Below are 22799 nucleotides of genomic sequence, written 5' to 3'. Positions count from 1 at the left end.
ATGTTATGGACACTTGTAGTAGGCCTTTTAAGTTGGAAGCACAGCTTTTGAATTGTGGGTTCATCTGACAGGACTTGAGGTTTGACTTAGTCCTAGTTGGGCTGTCCAGGCCAAATTGTGAGGAAGGCTTTCAAGGTGGCTACTGGCTCTGTCCATATTTGTAGGGGACGGGGAAGAGGCTAAGGGTTTGTGTAGTGGAGAAAAAGAGCAGCAAGTGGGTAGGTGCGTAATGGCATGGTCTCAGGCTTAAAGGAGTAAAGGCATGGCAGTAAAGCGGTGCTGCAGCCCATCATAGATGCAGTGAATCATTTGTTAAAAAAAAAGCATTGGATGGTAAGGGCAGTAAGTTTCCTCCATGAATCCTATTGGCTTGGTAGTGCTTGTCCCTCCCCTAGCCGTCCACTGCCCAGAGGGGGATGTCACGTATATGGGGATGTGCTGGATGCCGTGCACATAAGGATGCGCAAGTAGCCCGATAGTGCGCAGCTGCTGCACCCTGCAAAAAATGTTCAAAAACAAAAGTGCTGACTGGGTTGCTCAAGTGAGATAGATCTGGAGAGGGGGGCGCACGACTCAGAGCAAATCCACAAATGCGATGTGCCAGGTAGCAGTGTGTAACTCCCAGGAGGTCATAACAAGTAACTAAATACAAAGGGGAGAGCAATGAAATAGAAGCATTCTAATGAAGTGCTAAAATGAAAATTAAAATAAATTGTCCACTTACGTCTGCTGAGGAAGGATGCATACAATCAAGACACGAAATGCACACAAGACTGGGGAGGAAAACCATCAAACCAGAGACACGGAACTGAGACGCTAAACCTGAAGGGCGCTGAACCATAATGGAAAACCTATCTCTTTGCTAACAGACAGCTATAGCTGACTATAGGCCAGACCTAACATGTGCAGGGGCCCACAGTTGTTGTTAGGAGCCTACTGCAGGCAGTGCTGAACACAGGGATGCAGAACTTCAAGGCGGTCCAATCTTGATTCCATCACATGCATGCCTTCTTTCCACCACTGGAACTCCTGATCTTCGTTTCACACAAGCAAGTTCTTTTTTTAATGCCTGCTTTCTTTTTCAAAATTTTGTATACCTCCCCCATTCTGCATGAAAATACTGATCATAATATTATTAAATGAGTTTCCATGAATATTAAATCAACATTACTAATATCCAAATTACACGTGGGATTGCATATTGCATGGCTAAATAACCTTTATGACTAAAATCGGTACGCATACTAACAGTAGTATATGTAATAAATAGAATACTGCATGATATGTTGCTTTTGAGATGTCTTTGCAATGTTGCTCGAGAGGAGGACCAAAAGGGTGAATATAAATGCTTTAAATGTTGCTATACGCTAGATAAATACAAGCACATAGAGGGATTAGTAAGGGGTTAACATTAGGTTTATTATTGCTATGCATTAATTACTCTTTTGTGTTTGTTTCGCTAAAGTTGGCGTTTGGGCCTAAATTCCAAAATGGCCGCCGACGCGACACGACGAAGTGGCCACTGTCCCACGAGGCATGGAGTGAAGTGCGTCAAAGTCTTCCAAGACCTCGTCGTGAACCCTGATCTTCGTGTTCCAAAGCAAGGACACCGTGGGAAGACAGTCAAGACGAAAGACAATAGACTTTCACAGCAAACCAGCACGGACCGATATTAAACGTACTCATGACATCACCCCTTGAGCTGTACCAAAGTCCCAAAAACATTCTATCGGACGATCCCAACCAACCAATCACGACCGTATTAAAATAACGAAATGTATCTTCTTGCTTTGATTTTATTATAAAAATGCTCGGTAAAATAGAGAGGACCGCTTATCGCAATCGTTCTTTCCGATGACAACGACGACGACGGTGACGCTACGCGAACTTTACTACTTAGGGTGACTGCTGCGTTTCCTGAATCCTAGATGGTCCGGATGCTGCCCAATTACCTGATGACTGCGAACTTTTCCTAATTCTATGGGCACTGACAGATGCTTGCACGTCTCTGGTCTTTACCTATTCTTTGAGACTGAGCAAAGAACTTTGAACTTTTAGACGAATGACGACAGATCCGAGTATGCAGACCTAATGATTTAGAGGACTTCAGATAGCCAGATTAGGTAAATATGATGTTCTGCGATTTACTTGAAGTTTGATATAAACTTTCAAAATGCAAACCTATCCTTTCAAGAAATTTTAGATAAACAGATATTGATTAACAAGAATTGAGTATGTGGTTTATTAAGAAGGATAAGATCTAAATCTTGAAATGTGTTTTAGCTGGTTCTAGATCACCATCAACCAATCCAACTATTTGGTCCATTGACCACGTGGGAGGAGTGCCTTGATGATCAGGATTGAGATCTGTAGGTGGAAGGGGTATTGATGTATAATTTGTAAATTAATTTTTCTTTCCCTATAGGTTATAAGGTGTTCCCCCACATGTCGAGCGCTCAAACCGCTCATCCCTCCAACTGCGTGGAGATCAGTGAATGGTTAGTGTGAGTGTTGGTGTTATGGGCCCCACCAATGACTGCATGTGTGAATGAGTTAGTGTGACGTTGGGTCTGCAACGCAGGGGAGGATACCGGTACGGGTTTTGTTTTCCCCGTTACCAGGGTTTCGGCGCTACATCAGTTTTTCTGGTAGCAAGATGATGGTTATATTGTTTTGGTTTGGTGAATATTGCTTGTAAATTGCTTATTGATTATTGATTAGTATTGGTTTATGTATTAACACTCTATGTTGAGTCACATCGAGTTTTATGTTGTTTCACGGCATCTGGGATGTAGGAAGTCGTAAGTTTGTAACGGTTGCGTAGTAGAGTAGAAGTAAGCGCTGCTCTCGGGAAAGACGGAATTGTTGTTGCCCTGTAGGTACACAGGGAAAACGTGTGACGATTGGAGTTGCACGATGCATTGTCTGGGTTCGATTCGGTAACATCGTCGTGTGTTGCCATTAGGCACATTTTCTGTATGAGAGAAGTGTATGGTAGCGAAGGTCACCTATGAAATTTTGGTCTTAAGTACCAGGAGTCCAAAAGGAGCTCTGATAACGCTTATCACTGGAAAGGTAATAGGTGTTCCCTAAGCTTGGTAGAAGGATGAAGTAGAGGGAAGTGCTACTTTATTAACAAATGTCATAATTCTGTAGTAGGACAGACCGTTCGCTGTTCTCTGGAAAGACAGAATTCTGTGTGAATGTACTACACTTTCTGTGTGAAAGTGTGTGAATGAAAAGGCATTCAGGTTAATTGTGAAACTCTGGTTTTATTTCTCAGGAGCATTACATCTCCAACTAGGTGTCTTAATTCTGGAGAAACGGTTAGCTAATGCGTGTTAGAAGGGTAAGGTAGACGGATGTGCTACTTTATCAACGGAAGTAACGATTCCGTAGTTGGGCAGAGGTAAGCGCTGCTCTCGGGAAATGGAGTGAATGAATCGGAGGATGATGTTCTTGATGACATGTTTTATAAAAATCCACCCCGTATCAACCAGATTCTGACATGTTGACACCAAGTGCCCTAATGAGAGAGACTTTGCGAAGCATTAAGACTGAACCAGTACCCCAAGAGTTAGGGAGAAATAATTCTTTCAGAGAAGTAGAGAGAAAATAGGTGTGAGAAGTTGGCCTGGTATATGATGTTCACTAGTTAAAGTGACCACCTTGTACCATGCCAAGCAACCCTTATGGTGTGGTTGTAAGTCAACCTTTTCGGACTAGCTGCCCTAGTGGTAGCGTAGGCTAAGCAGTCTTTGAGGCTAAACTCGTGAAACGTGTTAAGCCAGCTGTTTTACCAAATGTAACCCCCTTTTATACCAATGAAAGGACACCACACAGATATATATTCAAAATATATATGTATTTATTTCTCAAAGTAACCCCTAGTCTCTTTATGAGCACAGGAGCACAAATCGTCAAACAAGATTACAATAGAATACACAGAAGTTGCACGTTATATGGATAGGCCCTGGTGGCCACTCAAACCATATACTAAAATAGTGGTATAAGTACCACGAACAGAAAAGGGAAAAGGCCTAGGGCCTCTAGAATCGCTGGGCCTACAAGGAGCTAACTTCAGTTAGTGACCAGGAGGTCCACGGGTTGCGTGTGCAGAGCAAATAATCACACGCGTGCTCCCATAGGTTTCAATGGGTGCGTAAAAAGTACAAAGTTACTGCAAAGAGGATCTTCCAGATGACCTAGGAACTTAAGATTGGAAACACAGACACTAGAGATGATTCTCTACACTTGGGCACCGGAGTGCCAGCTTTACCTCACCCACAGGAAGCGGGTGCATAGGCGTCGAAGTGCGTCGGGTTTCTTCTATCTGTTCAATGGAGCCTGTGGATAAAGATGCTGCAGGCGGCCGGTCCGGAAGAGATGCAGTGGATCCAAGGGTGGATCGGAGATGTTGAAGACCTGTAAGCAGAGGGGACAGTGTTCACAGTCACTAGCCAGTGACCAGCGTGGCACCAGGTGGGTACCAGGCGATGTCGGGTGCAAACAGGAAGAAAGGTGTAGCTTGTCTCTGCAGCCACGTGGTCCCTGAAGGTCGACGACGTCCAGGAGTCGGTTCACGAGCTGTCCCACGCAGGCTCTCGCTGTCGGCGGTGTTGGCGACTTGATCGAAGCAAACAAGCCTTGGCAAAAGCAATTGTTGTAGGAAAGGAAATAAGCTGATGGTTCTGACCAGCAAGGTCAGAAGGGCTGCTCCTTTGGAGGGGAGCAAGGGCCAGTCTGGAGCAACCAGACCAGCGGTGTATTTTGTGAAGTTCGTCGCCAAGATGGCCACTAGCCAGCGGGCCAGCAACCGGTTAGGCGCGTCGAGTGGCAAAATGCAGAAGGGCCCCACGCAGATCGTGGAGATGCTGGAGGGCTCACCTTTGGTGCAGATGCTGCTCGGATGTTGGGCTTCTCAGATCCCAAAGCACAACTTGGAGGGAGCCTCGGTTTTTGCACTTGTCAGCTTGTTGTGGTCGTTTCAAGATGGCTGGCTCCACGTGTCTCGGTGCCTCCACGGGTCTCCTCTTTTCAGGGACTGTGGATCGGGCGGTGAGAGGTCTGGAGGTCCAGGTCTTGTCAGTCTCTGGGCTCGGGCTCCGGCGGGAGGCGGCGGCAAAGCAGACGTTGATTCGCTGGATGGTGCTTGCGTTAGCAAGGTGGTCACTCCCTGACCACAGGGGAGATTGGCTTCAGTCCTCTGTGCGGCAGAGCGTCGAAGTTCCCGTCTTCTTCTTAGTTTCAAGTTGATTCCAGGATGTCTGAAGTCTTAGGACACAGCTCCTACCTTTAAGCGGATTCTAGGGGCCGGACTACCTGCTAGGTCCCTCCCTAAGGGTGGGACCAGGAAGGGGGGTGGTTACACCCCCAATCCTTTGTCCAGCTCGCCCCAGGCCCGGGACTGGTGTGCCCCAGGACCGGATTGAACTGGCATATGCACTGAGGCTCCTTGTGAGCCTCAGGCATGTCTGGTTTCTTTCAAGCCCTACCTGACCAATACACAAAATCCTGTCTGGGGTGGTGCACGCACCTCCCCTGGCAGGAAACCCTTTGTCCACACCTCCCAAGCTGGTAGGACTCCCAGCAGCAGGAGGGCAGACTTGTGTCTGTGGTGGCAGCATCCATTTTGTGGAGCTGAGGCTATGTCTGATTTTACCCGGGTTTTAGGTACTGTACATGTCGTGTCCCTCAAGAAGGGTGGAATGCTAACCCCGTCGCCAGAATTGGCGAGGGGTTAGTATTCCAATTCGTATGACACCTTACTCGACATGTTTTGATAAAGCCAAACCAAAGTTAGCATTTAACCGCGAGGTTCATAATGCACTTAAGAGTATATGGTATGACGATATCTGGAAACAGTAGAAGGAAGTTGTTCCGACCACTGCTGACAGGCTCAGCTCATGCCAGAGCACCATCTCACATGGAACCAAGCACTCTGCCTTCAGGATTGTTAAGGCCTGCCATAGGAGTGACTTATAGGTTACCAGGTGTCCCATTTAAGGTTAGGTATAGGTATACTACACCTAAGTAAGAGGTGGTTACACCAACTTACCCCAGCTGAGTGATCAGCCAGTTGTGTCAAATTTGTTAGGCCAAGCCTGGGGTGGCATAATATATGCTTCAGCCTCTGGCAGGCCTTAGATACACCAATGCCCTGGGTACCTAGTGTACACTGGTACAGGGGCTCACAGGGTGATCCAATTCCAATAGGTTATGCACCTAGGGTGCACAGTGTTAATTTAGTAGAGAGAACAGCAGGCTGGGGGTCTGATTGGCACGCCCACAGCCTCAATATGTCAAAAACCAGTGAAGCAAAAAGCAAAAATTTGGGGTGACCATAGGATAGCAGACCCTATTCTCCTACACAACCCCCCCCAAACGCTGGGACATTAAACTAGCCTTGACCAGTCTCGTCTTCATGTCCTAAGTGGAAGTACCTGGAGAGACCATCTGCATTCCCATGGTCAGTACCTGGCCGGTGCTCCACTGTAAAGTCCATCCCCTGTAGGGAAATGGACCACCTAAGCAGTTTGGGATTTTCACCCTTCATCTGATTTAGCCACAAGAGGGGCTTATGGTCGGTCTGAAACTTGAAGTGAGTGCCAAACAAGTATGGCCTCAGCTTCTTCAGAGCCCACACCACAGCAAAGGCCTCCCTCTCAATAGCTGACCAATTCTTCTCTCTGGGGGTCAACCTTCTGCTAATAAAAGCAATGGGTTGGTCTTGACCATCTACATTAAGTTGTGACAGCACAGCTCCCACACCCAACTCAGAAGCATCTGTTTGGACAATAAACTCTTTGGAGTAGTCAGGACTTTTCAGGATAGGTGCAGAGCACATGGCCTCCTTCAGGTCATCAAATGCCTTTTGACAGCTTACTGTCCACTGAACCTTTTTGGGCATCTTCTTGGATGTCAGATCATTAAGAGGAGTCACAATGGACCCATAGTTCTTAACAAACTTCCTGTAGTACCCAGTCAAGCCCAAGAAAGCTCGAACTTGAGTCTGGGTGGTTGGAGGGGACCAGTCCTTGATGGATTGTATCTTACTCTCCAGTGGTTGAACTTGGCCTCCACCTACAAGGTGGCCCAAATACACAACCTTACTCTGCCCTATCTGGCACTTAGTAGCCTTGATAGTGAGGCCTGCCCTTTGCAGAGCCTCAAGAGCCTTCTTCAGGTGGATCAGGTGATCCTCCCAGGTGGTGCTAAACACAGCAATGTCATCAAGATATGCTGCGCAAAAGTCATCCAACCCAGTAAGGACTTGGTTCACCAGCCTTTGGAAGGTGGCAGGTGCATTCTTCAGACCAAAGGGCATCGCCACAAACTGATAATGCCCACCTGGGGTTGAGAATGCTGTTTTGGCCTTAGACTCCTCAGCTAATCTGATTTGCCAATAGCCAGCTGTCAAGTCAAATGTGCTCAAAAACTTTGCAGAAGCTAGTTTGTCTATGAGCTCATCTGCCCTTGGAATAGGGTGTGCATCTGTCCTGGTGACAGCATTGAGACCCCTGTAGTCCACACAGAACCTCATCTTTCTCTTGCCATCTTTGGTGTGAGGTTTGGGGACCAGAACCACTGGGCTAGCCCAGGGGCTCTCTGAGGGTTCAATGACACCTAATTCCAGCATTTTATGTACCTCAGCCTTTATACAGTCCCTGACGTGGTCAGGTTGTCTGTAGAGCTTGTTCTTTACAGGCAGACTGTCACCAGTGTCCACAACATGGGTACACCAGTCAGTTTGGCTAGGTATTAGGGAAAACAGATGTTGAAATGATTGTAGAACTTGTCTACATTCTGTCTGCTGATGGGCAGTGAGGTTGCCTCCAAGGGTCACTCCTTCAACTGAGCCATCTTCAGGGTTTTGAGACAACAGGTCTGGGAGAGGGTCACTCTCTTCCTCCTGTCCCTCATCTGTAGCCATGAGCAAGCCCATGTCTGCCCTGTCAACATATGCTTTTAACCTGTTAACATGGAGTACCCTGTGGGGACTCCTGGGAGTTCCTAGGTCCACCAAGTAGGTGACCTCTCCCTTCTTTTCCAGGATTGTATGGGGTCCAGACCACTTGTCTTGGAGTGCTGCTGGGGCCACTGGCTCCAACACCCATACCTTCTGTCCTGGCTGAAACTCAACCAAGACAGCCTTTTGGTCATGCCAAGCTTTCTGTAAGGCCTGGCTTGCCTCAAGGTTTTTGGATGCCTTCTCCATATACTCAGCCATCCTGGAGCGGAGACCAAGTACATAGTCCACTATGTCTTGCTTAGGCTTTTTGAGAGGTAACTCCCATCCTTCCTTCACTAAACACAGTGGGCCTCTTACAGGGTGCCCAAACAACAATTCAAAGGGGCTGTAGCCAACCCCCTTTTGTGGGACCTCTCTGTAAGCAAACAGAAGGCAGGGTAAAAGGATGTCCCATCTTCGCCTGAGCTTTTCAGGTAATCCTTTGATCATACCCTTTAGGGTCTTGTTGAATCTCTCAACAAGCCCATTGCATTGTGGGTGATAAGGGGTGGTGAACTTGTAGTTGACACCACATTCCTTCCACATAGCTGTCAAGTATCCCGACATAAAGTTGGTATCTCTGTCAGATACTACCTCCTTAGGAAACCCCACTCTGGAGAATACTCCCAGCAGGGCCCTGGCCACAACAGGAGCTGTAGTGGTCCTAAGGGGAATTGCCTCTGGATACCTGGTGGCATGATCCACTACCACCAGTATAAATCTGTGCCCAGATGCAGTGGGAGGATCCATGGGACCCACTATGTCTATTCCCACTCTTTCAAAGGGGACCCCCACCACAGGTAGTGGTATTAGGGGGGCCTTTGTTGTGCCACCTGATTTGCCACTGGCTTGGCAGGTCATACAGGAGCGACAAAACTCCTTTGTATCTTCATTCATGTGAGGCCAGTGAAAGTGAGGGACAAGTCTGTCCCAAGTCTTGTTCTGGCCTAAGTGTCCTGCTAAAGGAATATCATGGGCCAAGGTAAGAAGGAAGCCCCTAAATTGCAGAGGTATGACCAACCTCCTGGTGGCACCAGGCTTGGGGTCTCTAGCCTCTGAATAAAGGAGCCCTTCATCCCAATACACTTTATGGGTACCTTGAGCATTCCCAGCAGCCTCAGCAGCAGCCAGCTGTCTGAGGGGTTCAAGAGAGGGACAGGATAACTGAGCCTGCCCCAAGTCAGCCCTGGAAGGTCCCCCTGTCCCCAGAAACTCAACCTGATCAGGTTCAAGCTCTTCAGGGACAGTTCCTTCAGGGTCCTCTAGATCAGCTTCCTGGGAAGGCTGATCATCACTCTCAGGCAGGGGGGAAGGCACAGCCTTGACCCTCCTGTTCTTCTTCTTGGTAGGTGCTTGGTCCATTGTTCCAGGATCCAAGACCTGTGGTTCAGTAAGGCACTTTTTGGCCTGTGACCTGGTCACAGCAAGGACATGTGGTGATATACCTAACATCTCTGCATGAGTCCTGTACTCCACTTCTGACCATAGAGAACTCTCTAGGTCATTGCCCAACAAACATTCTACTGGGAGGTCTGCACTAACCACAATCCTTTTGAGGCCAGTTACCCCTCCCCATGAGAAGTTAACAACTGCCACACTATGTGAAGTAGTGGCATTGCTGGCATTGGTCACCAGGTAATTCTCACCTGGTATGTACTGTCCAGGGTCCACAAAGCCTGGTGTCACCATAGTGACACTGGCACATGTGTCCCTGTAGGCTTGAGCCACTTTTTCATTAATTAAAGGAGTCTGCCTGTACTTGCCCAGGTTACTGGGGCTCACAGTCAGGGACAAATCAATGTCCCCATCACAGATCAAGACTGCCTGTGTCAGGGTTCTGTCTAAGTCAGAATCTCCTTCAGTTCCCATAGTGATTCCCACTACACCCTTTGTCTGGGGACCAACACTGCTAACAGTAGTACTGGGAGCAGGTGCCTTAGGGGCAACAGTGTTGGGGGCTCCACCCTTTTTGCAATCACTAGTCCAGTGAGTTGTATTCTTGCAAGATTTGCACCAGGGTTTCTTTGGATCTTCTTTCTTCTTCCCTTTAGGTTGTTGGGACCCACCCTCCTTAGCAGTAGTTTGGGGCCCTGTTGAAGACTTCTGGTCTTTAGGTTTCTGATCTCCACCCTTTTGGTCTGTTTTCCTCTGATCACCCCCTTGGCCCTGGTTCTGGTTCTTTTGCTTAACCCTGGTTCTGACCCATTTGTCTGCCTTCTTTCCCAATTCTTGGGGAGAGGTCAGATCAGAGTCAACCAAGTGTTGATGCAGTTGCTGGTTTTGACAGTTATTTAAAATCTGTTCTCTCATCATCAAATTATATAATCCTGTAAAATCAGATACCTTACTTCCCAGCAACCAACCCTCCAAAGCCTTAGTGGCACATTCAATGTATTCAGACCAGTCCTGAGTCTGTGTCTTTTGGGTGTCTCTGAACATTAACCTGTACTGTTCAGTGGTTAAGCCTAACCCATCAACTAGGACACTCTTCAGGACTCTGTAGTTTCTGACATCCTCTTCTCTAACAGTGAGGAGTCTGTCTCTGCCTCTTCCTTCAAAGGAGAGCCAGAGGATTGCTGCCCACTGGTCTTCGGGAACCTGCTGTACTTTGCAGGCTCTCTCAAGAGCAGTTATCCATTTGTAGATATCATCCCCACTTTTGTAGGGGGGCACAACCTTAGACAGGTTCCTATTATCAAAGACCCTATCTTTGTCCTTAGGGACAATGCTGCCACCAGTGGGTATAGTCCCACTCTCTCTAGGTTGCCTAGCCTTGTTCAGTTTTTCTTCCATCAGGGCTACCTCTAGCTCCTGCTTCCTGATCCTCAGCTGGGCTTCCTGCATTCTGGCCTCATGTTCCCTCCTTTGAGGGGTGGTCATCCTTTTCCTGGAGTGACCTTGAGAGCCTCTAGAGCCATGAGAAGCATTGGATTCGCCTGAGCGATTCCTTTGCCTCCCAAGCCCTGTGTTAAGTCCACTGGGGAGATCCAATGGGGTGAACCCACTGTCAGTCCCCAATAGCCTTAGTTTAGCTGGGCCAAGTATAACACTTGGCACTGGGCTAGTTCTCCCTTCATCCTCACTCACATCTGTATCCCCATCACTTTCCTCCTCTGTAGTATGGTGTTCATCTAAGGGATGGCTATTGGAAAGGGGTACCTCAGTGGCATCTTCAGAAGGGGGGCCTCCTGTTCCTGTCCCTAAGGGGGCTAACTGGGAAGCTTTCTCGAGCTCTTTCTGATTCTCATCATTTTGTAAGAGTTCTCTGAGCTCTGCAGAGGTAGGGTTCTTGGGCTGTTTAAGGCCTCTAAGAGTTGCCAAATGCCTGAGCTCATTCTGATTTAGGGTAGCAAAGATGGATGGTGCCCTCTGGGGGTCACTCTCAACAGAGATGGGTACCTTGGACCCCTCTGCCCCAGCCATTGCTCTTAAGTGTGGGTGGATGTGTTGCAATCTACCTACACTTGGGTTTACCTACTAAACCTATCTAGTAGTTGTAGTCAGGGTGTGCTACTCCCTTTGCTCTACAACAACTAAGTTCAGTAGAACTTAAGTATATCTAATCTTGTTTTATATGTACCTAAAGGTACCTGTATGATCTTTCAATTGGTACCAAAGAGATTACAGAGGTAAAACACAGCAAGCTCAAATCCAACCGCTGCTCACCAATGTGAGAAGTTGGCCTGGTATATGATGTTCACTAGTTAAAGTGACCACCTTGTACCATGCCAAGCAACCCTTATGGTGTGGTTGTAAGTCAACCTTTTCAGACAAGCTGCCCTAGTGGTAGCGTAGGCTAAGCAGTCTTTGAGGCTAAACTCGTGAAATGTGTTAAGCCAGCTGTTTTACCAAATGTAACCCCCTTTTATACCAATGAAAGGACACCACACAGATAAATATTCAAAATATATATGTATTTATTTCTCAAAGTAACCCCTAGTCTCTTTATGAGCACAGGAGCACAAATCGTCAAACAAGATTACAATAGAATACACAGAAGTTGCACGTTATATGGATAGGCCCTGGTGGCTACTCAAACCATATACTAAAATAGTGGTATAAGTACCACGAACAGAAAAGGGAAAAGGCCTAGGGCCTCTAGAATCGCTGGGCCTACAAGGAGCTAACTTCAGTTAGTGACCAGGAGGTCCACGGGTTGCGTGTGCAGAGCAAATAGTCACACGCGTGCTCCCATAGGTTTCAATGGGTGCGTAAAAAGTACAAAGTTACTGCAAAGAGGATCTTCCGGATGACCTAGGAACTTAAGATTGGAAACACAGACACTAGAGATGATTCTCTACACTTGGGCACCGGAGTGCCAGCTTTACCTCACCCACAGGAAGCGGGTGCATAGGCGTCGAAGTGCGTCGGGTTTCTTCTATCTGTTCCGTGGAGCCTGTGGACAAAGATGCTGCAGGCGGTCGGTCTGGAAGAGATGCGGTGGATCCAAGAGTGGATCGGAGATGTTGAAGACCTGTAAGCAGAGGGGACAGTGTTCACAGTCACTAGCCAGTGACCAGCGTGGCACCAGGTGGGTACCAGGCGATGTCGGGTGCAAACAGGAAGAAAGGTGTAGCTTGTCTCTGCAGCCACGTGGTCCCTGAAGGTCGACGACGTCCAGGAGTCGGTTCACGAGCTGTCCCACGCAGGTTCTCGCTGTCGGCGGTGTTGACGACTTGATCGAAGCAAACAAGCCTTGGCAAAAGCAATTGTTGTAGGAGATGAAATAAGCTGATGGTTCTGACCAGCAAGGTCAGAGGGACTGCTCCTTTGGAGGGGAGCAAGGGCCAGTCTGGAGCAACCAGACCAGTGGTGTATTTTGTGAAGTTCGTCGCCAAGATGGCCACTAGCCAGCGGGCCAGCAACCGGTTAGGCGCGTCGAGTGGCAAAATGCAGAAGGGCCCCACGCAGATCGTGGAGATGTTGGAGGGCTCACCTTTGGTGCAGATGCTGCTCGGGTGTTGGGCTTCTCAGATCCCAAAGCACAACTTGGAGGAAGCCTCGGTTGTTGCACTTGTCAGCTTGTCGTAGTCGTTCCAAGATGGCTGGCTCCACGTGTCTCGGTGCCTCCACGGGTCTCCTCTTTTCAGGGACTGTGGATCGGGCGGTGAGAGGTCTGGAGGTCCAGGTCTTGTCAGTCTCTGGGCTCGGGCTCCGGCGGGAGGCGGCGGCAAAGCAGACGTTGATTCGCAGGATGGTGCTTGCGTTAGCAAGGTGGTCACTCCCTGACCACAGGGGAGATTGGCTTCAGTCCTCTGTGCGGCAGAGCGTCGAAGTTCCCGTCTTCTTCTTAGTTTCAAGTTGATTCCAGGATGTCTGAAGTCTTAGGACACAGCTCCTACCTTTAAGCGGATTCTAGGGGCCGGACTACCTGCTAGGTCCCTCCCTAAGGGTGGGACCAGGAAGGGGGGTGGTTACACCCCCAATCCTTTGTCCAGCTCGCCCCAGGCCCGGGACTGGTGTGCCCCAGGACCGGTTTGAACTGGCATATGCACCGAGGCTCCTTGTGAGCCTCAGGCATGTCTGGTTTCTTTCAAGCCCTACCTGACCAATACACAAAATCCTGTCTGGGGTGGTGCACGCACCTCCCCTGGCAGGAAACCCTTTGTCCACACCTCCCAAGCTGGAAGGACTCCCAGCAGCAGGAGGGCAGACTTGTGTCTGTGGTGGCAGCATCCATTTTGTGGAGCTGAGGCTATGTCTGATTTTACCCGGGTTTCAGGTACTGTACATGTCGTGTCCCTCTAGAAGGGTGGAATGCTAACCCCGTCGCCAGAATTGGCGAGGGGTTAGTATTCCAATTCGTATGACACCTTACTCGACATGTTTTGATAAAGCCAAACCAAAGATAGCATTTAACCGCGAGGTTCATAATGCACTTAAGAGTATATGGTATGACGATATCTGGAAACAGTAGAAGGAAGTTGTTCCGACCACTGCAGACAGGCTCAGCTCATGCCAGAGCACCATCTCACATGGAACCAAGCACTCTGCCTTCAGGATTGTTAAGGCCTGCCATAGGAGTGACTTATAGGTTAACATGTGTCCCATTTAAGGTTAGGTATAGGTATACTACACCTAAGTAAGAGGTGGTTACACCAACTTACCCCAGCTGAGTGATCAGCCAGTTGTGTCAAATTTGTTAGGCCAGTCCAGGGGTGGCATAATACATGCTTCAGCCCCTGGTAGGCCTTAGATACACCAATGCCCTGGGTACCTAGTGTACACTGGTACAGGGGCTCACAGGGTGATCCAATTCCAATAGGTTATGCACCTAGGGTGCACAGTGTTAATTTAGTAGAGAGAACAGCAGGCTGGGGGTCTGATTGGCAGGCCCACAGCCTCAATATGTCAAAAACCAGTGAAGCAAAAAGCAAAAATTTGGGGTGGCCATAGGATAGCAGACCCTACTCTCCTACAACCCCCTCACACCACACCCTGCCAACTCACCACCTCCCCTTCACCATATCCCCTAGGATAGGATAAAATGTGTAAAGCGCACTTATACCCAAAGGTGGCAGGGTGCTAGGCAGACTGAGGAGTGGAGAAAAGCGTAAGACACCCAGATAGGATGAGAAAAGCCATGTTTTCAGCAGCTTTCTAAGAGCCGGAAGAGAGTTTGCATTGGAAATGGAGGATGGCAGGGAGTTCCAAAGTTTGGCGGCCGCTACCAAGAAGGAGTGACCACCCCACCTGGCCCTGCGGTATCTTGGAGAGATCCATTTTTTCTGGGAGGAGGATTGCAGAACTCTCCTGGAGGTATACCATTGGAACATGGTTTGCAACTACAGCGACCCTTACTATGCACGGCTTTGTATACCGTGCTCAGAACCTTGAAGGAGAGACGTTGCTTAATGGGAAGCCAGTGCAAGGCGCAAATCCCCTCCCTGGCAGATAGTTGCTTTGGAATGTTCAGGATCAGCCTTGCTGCTGCGTTCTGAACAACCTGAAGCTTTTTCAGAGAAGTCTCATTGATGTTGCGGTATAAAGCATCGCAATAATCAAGCCGGGAGGTGATAAGTGCGATGATGGTGGACCGATGCAATTCAGGCGGGATGAAGGGTAACACCTTTCTGAGGATATTTAAGATATAGAAACAGGTGCTGACTGTACGGTTGACCTGAGCATCAAAGGTCAGACCCTCGTCAAAAATGACCCAGAGATTTTCAACTGTCTTAGCTGGGGCAAGAAGGGACCACAATCTGCAGGCCACCAGGCACTTGACCCGATCGAGTTCTGTAAACCAACAACCAGCATCTCGGTCTCATCAGCATTGATCTTGAGGGAGTTATCCTTCATCCAGCAGATGAGGCTTGCCATACACTGCTTGAATTTCTCTGCAACCAATTGGAGATCATTAAAGTTGGAAGCAATGATTTGAGTATCGTCCGCATACGAGATCACCTGGAAACCAAATGATCTCACCAGCTCAGCCTGGGGGGTTCACATAAATGTTAAATAAGTTGGGGCTCAGGGAGGAGCCCTGAGGGGCCCCACATGGAAGGCTGAAAGCCTTAGCTCTAATCCCTCCCCAGCTAACGATATTCGTTCACCCCGACATGAAGGAATGGAGGAGCTGTAGAGCTTTACCCCTAACTCCCACTTCCTGCAGACGCTGGACCATGAGCGTCGGGGAGACGGTATTGAAAGCTGCGGACACCCCCTCAAACCACAACCGTCCCACTCACCACCCCCTCACCACAACCTGCCCACTCACCATATCACTCACACCGCAACCCGCCCACTCACCCCCTCTCATCACAACCCTCCCACTCACCATCCGCCTCACACCACAACCTGCCTGCTCACCATCCCCTGCACACAACAAACCGCCCACTCACCACTTCTCCCTCACACCACAACCCACCCTCTCACCATCCCATCACACCAAAATCCTCACACTCACCATCCCCCTCACACCACATACTGCCCACTCAGCTGCAATGCCTTTTCTTTGGTGATTATTTTGACAGCTGTGTACCCCCTTAACCCCTTCCCCGCTCATGACGGAACCGTTCCGTCATGAGCCACGGTTGCCGTGTGCTCATGACGGAACGGTTCCGTCATGCCACGACCGTTGGCGGCCGCTCCGCCCACGCGGCGCTGTTTCCCCGCCTGTGCGGGGGGACAACGCAACTGGGCGGAGTCATGACGGAACCGTTCCGTCATGAGCACAGCTCAACCGTGGCTCATGACGGAGCGGCTCCGTCATGAGCACAGTGCCACCGCGCTGCCCCCCCGCACCCCCCAGCGCCGCGGCGGAATTCCCGCCGCGGCGAAGGGGTTAATCCATAGCTGTGTGGGCTCTGCAGAGAGGCTAAGCAATGGATGTGCATATATTCTGACTACCTTTATGTCCTATGGAAGCACTGTGAGACACTCGCACTACCTTCACACAGGGACTGCATATGACTGGAGGGCTGAGTTTAGAAATCCATCACTCTTTTCTCAAGTTAAGGACATGAACAGAGATCCGTTTTAAAGTCAGTTTTTAGGTCTCGCCTGGCGATAGCAGCGCATACGCTGCTCTCGCCATGCGAGGGCCTTTTGCAATCAATTCTCCCAAAGGCACACATGCACGAGTCGGCATGGACAAAGATGGCTGCTCTCGCCATTTGTCCAAAGCCAACAGCATGCGCGTGTCCGTACGGACTGTGGCAGTCCGACGCCATCTTGTGACAATAGCTTTCTATTGTCATGGCAACCAAGCTTTTTGCAGTTTTGGATGTCGACTGTAAATCTTGTGTTGGGCTTCTTTTGGTAATATTCAGTTTGTTTTCAGCTTCATTTTAGGAGAGATTGGGCTTGTTTTGGATGTCCAACCTAGCGGCTTTGGCCGCGCCCCTGCATCCTTCCCTCTCTGAGCGGAAGAGGAAGCGGCAGGCGGCTGAACTCAAGAGGGAAGTTTTGGAGGTGGTAGAGAGATGGAGCCCGTGGTGCCCGGGGACAGCAGGTCAGTGTCACGTGACCCAAGTTCTCTGCCTGACCTCTTTAAGGTTCTCTTTGAGCTGTTGTGCCAAGGTGCACAACACTGGTTGCACGTTGGGGGCATGTTTAACTTTCAGCTGCCCCTCCCACTATACGTTTACCCATTTGAAGACGTATGGAGTCAGGTACAGTTATTGTCAGGGCAATATTTTCCTGTCAGCGCCCGGCGACCCCAAATTGTCAGAACTGGCACTCGGGGGTGTCTTCCTTATCCTACGATATGGGACTGATCTCTGCTTTTAAGTTGCTAGGTCCGTTTGCGGTACTGCTGGTCAGGTGGACTGTAATAGTAGAGTCTTGCGTTTTCATTTAAAACATGTCCTGGTTCTGTAAGCTTTCATCCTGTCAAACCTGCAGGGAGGTAGTTTCCTTGTCGTAGAATGCTAATCTGACAAGCTGCCTATTGAACTACAAAGATTTTGATGGTTGGCAGCAAGAATCTGGCATTTTATTTTTCAAAACTGAATGGAAAAATGGAATCAGTGCAGGCTCCATCCGGTAGGTGATAACCCCGGGTATTGGTAGCAAATTACGAATTCGTAATAAACAGTCCTAACAGACATGCTTGACAGGATCACTGTACTATTTTGCTTGCTTACTTTGCACATTACCTGATGTCTTTCGAAAATCGTTTTTATTTAATTTTAAATTGCTTACCTGTTGTCCTTTGAAAACTGTTCTAATCAATTTTAGCTAGCCTATGTTCCTAATTTGTTGCTCGAACATTGTGTGTGGTGCCTTTTGCCTCACTTCCGGTTTCCCCATGCTGTCACTAAGAGACGCCATTTTTTTTTTTGGTTGAGTGCTCTCTAGTCTTTTGGCTGCCGGGGCTATTTTAATGCACGCTGCACGGATGCGCAGCGGACGCGTGCAGCAGGATCGTGAAAGGCACGCCCGTCAGCATCCCGGAAGCGGCCAGCTCTAGCCATGCTGCCCGCCGCTGCCCAGGTCAGGGTACTAGACTTCACTACACTGGGGATACCTTGAGGGCTATTAACCCTCCCACCTGCCCCGCCCGAGGAAATTGGGATGTGAATGTCTGCAGCAATAATGTGTGCCAGACCTGTGACTTCAATTTGGGCCTGGGACCTGTTGTAGAGCAGCAGGTAAGCTCACCTCTGAATAGTCCTCCTAGGGCCCTCCCCCCCCCCCCCATCGCTGCCACTTTGATCAATGTTCGCTCCCTTAGGAAGCATCATCTGGAAGTGTTTGTTCTTCTTGATGATGGATCGCTTGATCTATTGTTTGTGACGGAGACCTGGCTAGACTCCTCGTCAGACCCCGTTGTTACCCTTGCCACGCCAGAGGGATATAAGATCATTAGAGCAGACCATCCAGAAGGAAGGGGGGGGTGGGGTGGCCATCTTCTATAAGAGTAAGTGGGATCTACGTAGGGGGGATGTCACCTTATGGGGAAGTGGGGGCGTTCTTGACTTTAGTACCCGTTTCTCAGACCACTTTTCTGTGGGTAGCTCTTTGATTTATAGGCCCCCCCGGTCCGGCTAGTTCATTCAATTGGGCCTGTGGGGATGCCATTGTGTCTAGGGCATTGAGATTCTGTCATTATATTGTATTGGGGGATCTCAACATTCATCTTGATCACGCTGATGCCAAGGATCCGTGCGAATTCCTGGATGCCCTCCATCTGGCCCAACTTGTCCAGCGGATTAAGCTTCCCACCCATCAGGCTGCCCATTTATTGGACCCGATTTGTAGCAACTTTCCTATTTCGATCAGAGACCCATGTCCGGTCTCTTGGTCGGATCATTTTATCACATATTGGGACATGATGAATGATGAACCTGTAGCGCGGTCTTATGCAAACCTGCCTTTAGCAGAATTGCCCCCGGTGTGTTCAAACTAGCTTTGGAGACCACTAGACCTACCTTATCAGGTGGCCTTGTAGATTGCCTGGATGGTTTTACCAGTTGGATTTCCAAGGCAGTCATTACACTTACTCCACTGGGCTCTTTTAGGCTGTCCAGGGACTCTCCTTCCAAACCCTGGTCCAGCCCCGAGCTTAAAATACTTAAACATGAATGTAAGATTCTTGAGCGAGCGTGGCGCCGCAGTGACTACTGTTCGGCTGCTAAGTTGAAGCTCAGAATCAAACAGAAAGTCTACGACGAGGCCATAGCGGATGCCAAGAGGCAATTCTATTCGAGTCGAATTGACTCCGCTAAAAACAACGTACAAGAAATCTTTTCGATTGTTCAGACCTTCACATCTCCCTCGGCCCAGGCTAGTGTGCTATTACCTTCTGACACCTGGTGCGATACTTTATCGAATTTCATCCTGGATAAGATCTGCACTATTCAAGCGGCCTTTTCACTGTGATAATGAGTCGGTGGTATCTGTCTTGCCTCTAACTCCCAGGGCTGAACACTGCCTGGATGCGTTTAAGATAGTGGTTCTGCAGGACTCTCTCAAAATGATTAGGAGTTTTAAATCTGTCTCACCCTCTGATCCTTGTCCTGCTAGACTGCTTGCCGCAGCAGCAGAAACTATCAACGTAGAGGTAAATAGCATTGTTAATTTGTCTCTCCAGACAGCCAGTGTTCCAGCGGCCTGGAAGCAGGACAGGATTTTGCCACTTATAAAAAAAACATCACTTGACCCCCTCAATCCGTGAAACCATCGACCTATTTCCCTTTTGCCGGGGCTGGCTAAAGTGTGTGAGAAGGTTGTCAATAATCAACTCACTCAGTTCATTGAGAGGGAGGGTATTTTGTACCCTGCTCAATCCGGGTTCTGGGCTGCCCATAGCACCGAGTCGGTCTTGGTGGAGGTCGTGGAGGCTATTCGGGAGTGTCTGGACGCTGGCGGGAGGGCAGCACTGATCCTGTTGGACCTCTCGGCGGCGTTCGACATGGTCCCGCACTCTCTTCTCCTCTCACGACTCGCCGAGATAGGTGTGTTGGGCAGTGCCTGAGACTGGCTTAGATCTTTCTTAGAAGATCGGGCCCAACAGATCTGGATGCCCCCGTGCTCCTCCTCTACACAGTTTGTGTCCACGGGGGTGCCCCAGGGGTCTTGTCTTAGCCCCCTTCTTCTTAATATTTATGTTACACCCTTAGTCTACTTGACAGGGAGCTTGGGAGCCAAGGTGATGGCCTACGCTGACGATACCCCGCTGCTATTCACTTGGGATAATAATGATGAGTCGGTTTCTTCGGTTTATCACTGCCTTTCATCCATTGTTCAATGGTTAGCCGCTGCGCAGCTCAAGTGCAATGAGGAGAAGTCCGAAATTCTCCTCTTAGGGAGATTTTCTCCAAACTAACGTGGTGAGGTGGTTACTACTCATTTATGATCCCACGCCACTATCTCATTCCTAAATGCACCCCAATAGTTATGTTGGAGCGCTATGTATTTATTTGGCCGGCTACCTGCAGCATTCCTCCCTGGTGGTAGCTCAGAGCGCCCCGCTAAGTACAATAAGCAGTGAGTTTTGCTTGCAGTTCAGGCTTCTGTTTGTTGACCTCATTCTCACTCAATTCTCTAGCGGAAGGAGCTGCCACCGCCACAAGCACACTGGGCTCAGTAGTCGTATGTTTCGGGATCTCTCTTTCTGCTCCTTTTGTAGCCCTGTAAGCCAGGGGCGTAACAAACGCCCCAGCAGCCCCCGTGGTGCGGGGGCCCCCAGTCTTCAGTAGGTGAAGGGGGCCCCCTCAGCTCTTCAGTAAAGAGCTGTGAAAGGCTTGCTCTAGTAAGCAGGTGCAGTCTGCAGCCTGCTCCTCCCGCAGACCCAGGGCTGAACTGAAGAGAAACAAAGTAACAAGTTACATTGTTTCTCTTCAGTCAGAGCCGGCCGGAAAAAGGATGGGGCCCCGCACTCTTCAGAAACACCGGGGCTTTCAGGGAGAGAGGTGAGACTTGTAAAGAGCAGGGCAGATAACATTCTGCAGCGTTGTCGGTAAGTCTAGCAGTTTTGATTTTGAGTATTCATTGTGAGCTCCTTCAAAAAACATGCTATGTTGTGGGTTGATAACAAATGCCTGATATGTTTTAAAATGCAGCATTTACATTTCTACAGATAGGTTATCTGGGACTTTAATTAGTCCCAGCTGTAAATATCCTCCTGTCGCTGACCCTTTTCTTTGTCTCACACCACTAACAAGTGCAGGATATGTTACCTCCTGCCAGGCCCAAACATGAGCCATGGCCCTACCAGTGAATCTGCCACCGATGTACAACTACAATAAAAACTGTGCAGATAACTGGTGATTTACAATCCTGCTGCAGAGTAACCATTTGTCTGTTGGTAGTTTTTAAATGCTGATAAACTGAATTTTATGGGAATAGCTCAGTGGGTTACTACCTCTGTCACAGATATCCTTGTGTTACTTGCAGTTCAGAAGTTACTATCCTAACATAGGACAGTGACCTATGAACTGTCTTTAAAAAGCTGCATACAAACTTCGCTTTTTTGTATTGTGATATAGTTAGAACTTCTCCATTCCTTCATTATTCTAATGTTGCCAAAAAGAGTTTGTTTGGGCAGTTATACATTTTAATCAGTAAAGCCAACCCCCAACCACTGGAGTACTCTTTAAATCCTGAGTTTGTGATTCTCCAGTCCACACCCCCGTAAAATATGTTGCCCACCAGTATGGATGACGTGATTTCTACACCTTATAATCCTCATTGGCTTATGTGACATTCCCCATAGACTGATTTATTGTCTCTGTATAATGCGTGCTGTTATGTAAAGTACTGTGACACCCTAAACTCATATGAGTAGCGCTGTACAACAAACGGAATGGATATGAGAGAGGGGCAACGGAGAGATGAGGGGCACAAGTGGAGGGTGGCAGTGAGGGAATCCGAGGAAGAGGTCATGGGGTGGGGAGCTACGGAGAGATGAGGGGCGCTGGTGGAGGGTGGCAGTGAGGGAGTCAGAGGAGGAGGTCACGGGGTGGGGGGAACTACAGAGAGATGAGGGGCACTAGTGGAGAGTGGCAGTGAGGGAAGCCGAGGAGGAGGTCCTGGAGTGGGGGTGGAGCTGCGGAAAGATGAGGGGCACTAGTTGGAGGGTGGCAGTGAGGGAAAACGAGGAAGAGGTAATGGGGTGGGGAGCTACAGTGAGATGAGGAGCACTGGTGGAGGGTGGCAGTGAGGGAGTCAGAGGAGGTGGTCACGGGGTGGGGGGAACAGCAGAGTGATGAGGGGCACTAGTGGAGGGTGGCAGTGAGGGAATCCGAGGAGGAGGTCACAGGGTGGAGGGGAACTACAGAGAGATGAGGGGTACTGGTGGAGGGCGGCAGTGAAGAAATCTGAGGAGGAGGTCATGGGGTGGGGGGAACTACAGAGAGATGAGGGGCGCTGGTGGAGGGAGCAGTGAGGGAATCTGAGGAGGAGATCATGGGGTGGGGGGGCTATGTAGAAATGAGGGGCACTAGTGGAGGTTGGCAGTGAGGGAAGCGGAGGAGGAGGTCATGAGGTGGGGGAACTACAGAGAGCTGAGGGGCACTAGTGGGGGGTGGCAGTGAGGGAATCCAAAGAGGAGGTCACGGGTGGGGGGATCTACGGAGAGATGAAGGGTGCTGGTGGAGGGTGGCAGTGAAGGAATCTGAGGAGGAGGTTATGGGGGTGGGGGGAATTATGGAGAAATGAGGGGCACTGGTGGAGGGTGGCAGTGAGGGAATCTGAGGAGGAGGTCAGGGGTGGGGGGGAACTACAGAGAGATGAGGGGCACTGGTGGAGGGTGGCAGTGAGGTAATCCGAGGAGGAGGTCATGGGGCTCGGGGGGAATTACAGAGAGATGAGGGGCGCTGGTTGAGGGAGCAGTGAGGGAATC

Source organism: Triturus cristatus, chromosome 4_1 (genome assembly GCF_964204655.1).
Source record: "Triturus cristatus chromosome 4_1, aTriCri1.1, whole genome shotgun sequence".
NCBI classification, from domain to species: domain Eukaryota; kingdom Metazoa; phylum Chordata; class Amphibia; order Caudata; family Salamandridae; genus Triturus; species Triturus cristatus.
Note: the sequence above shows the minus strand (reverse complement) of the source record.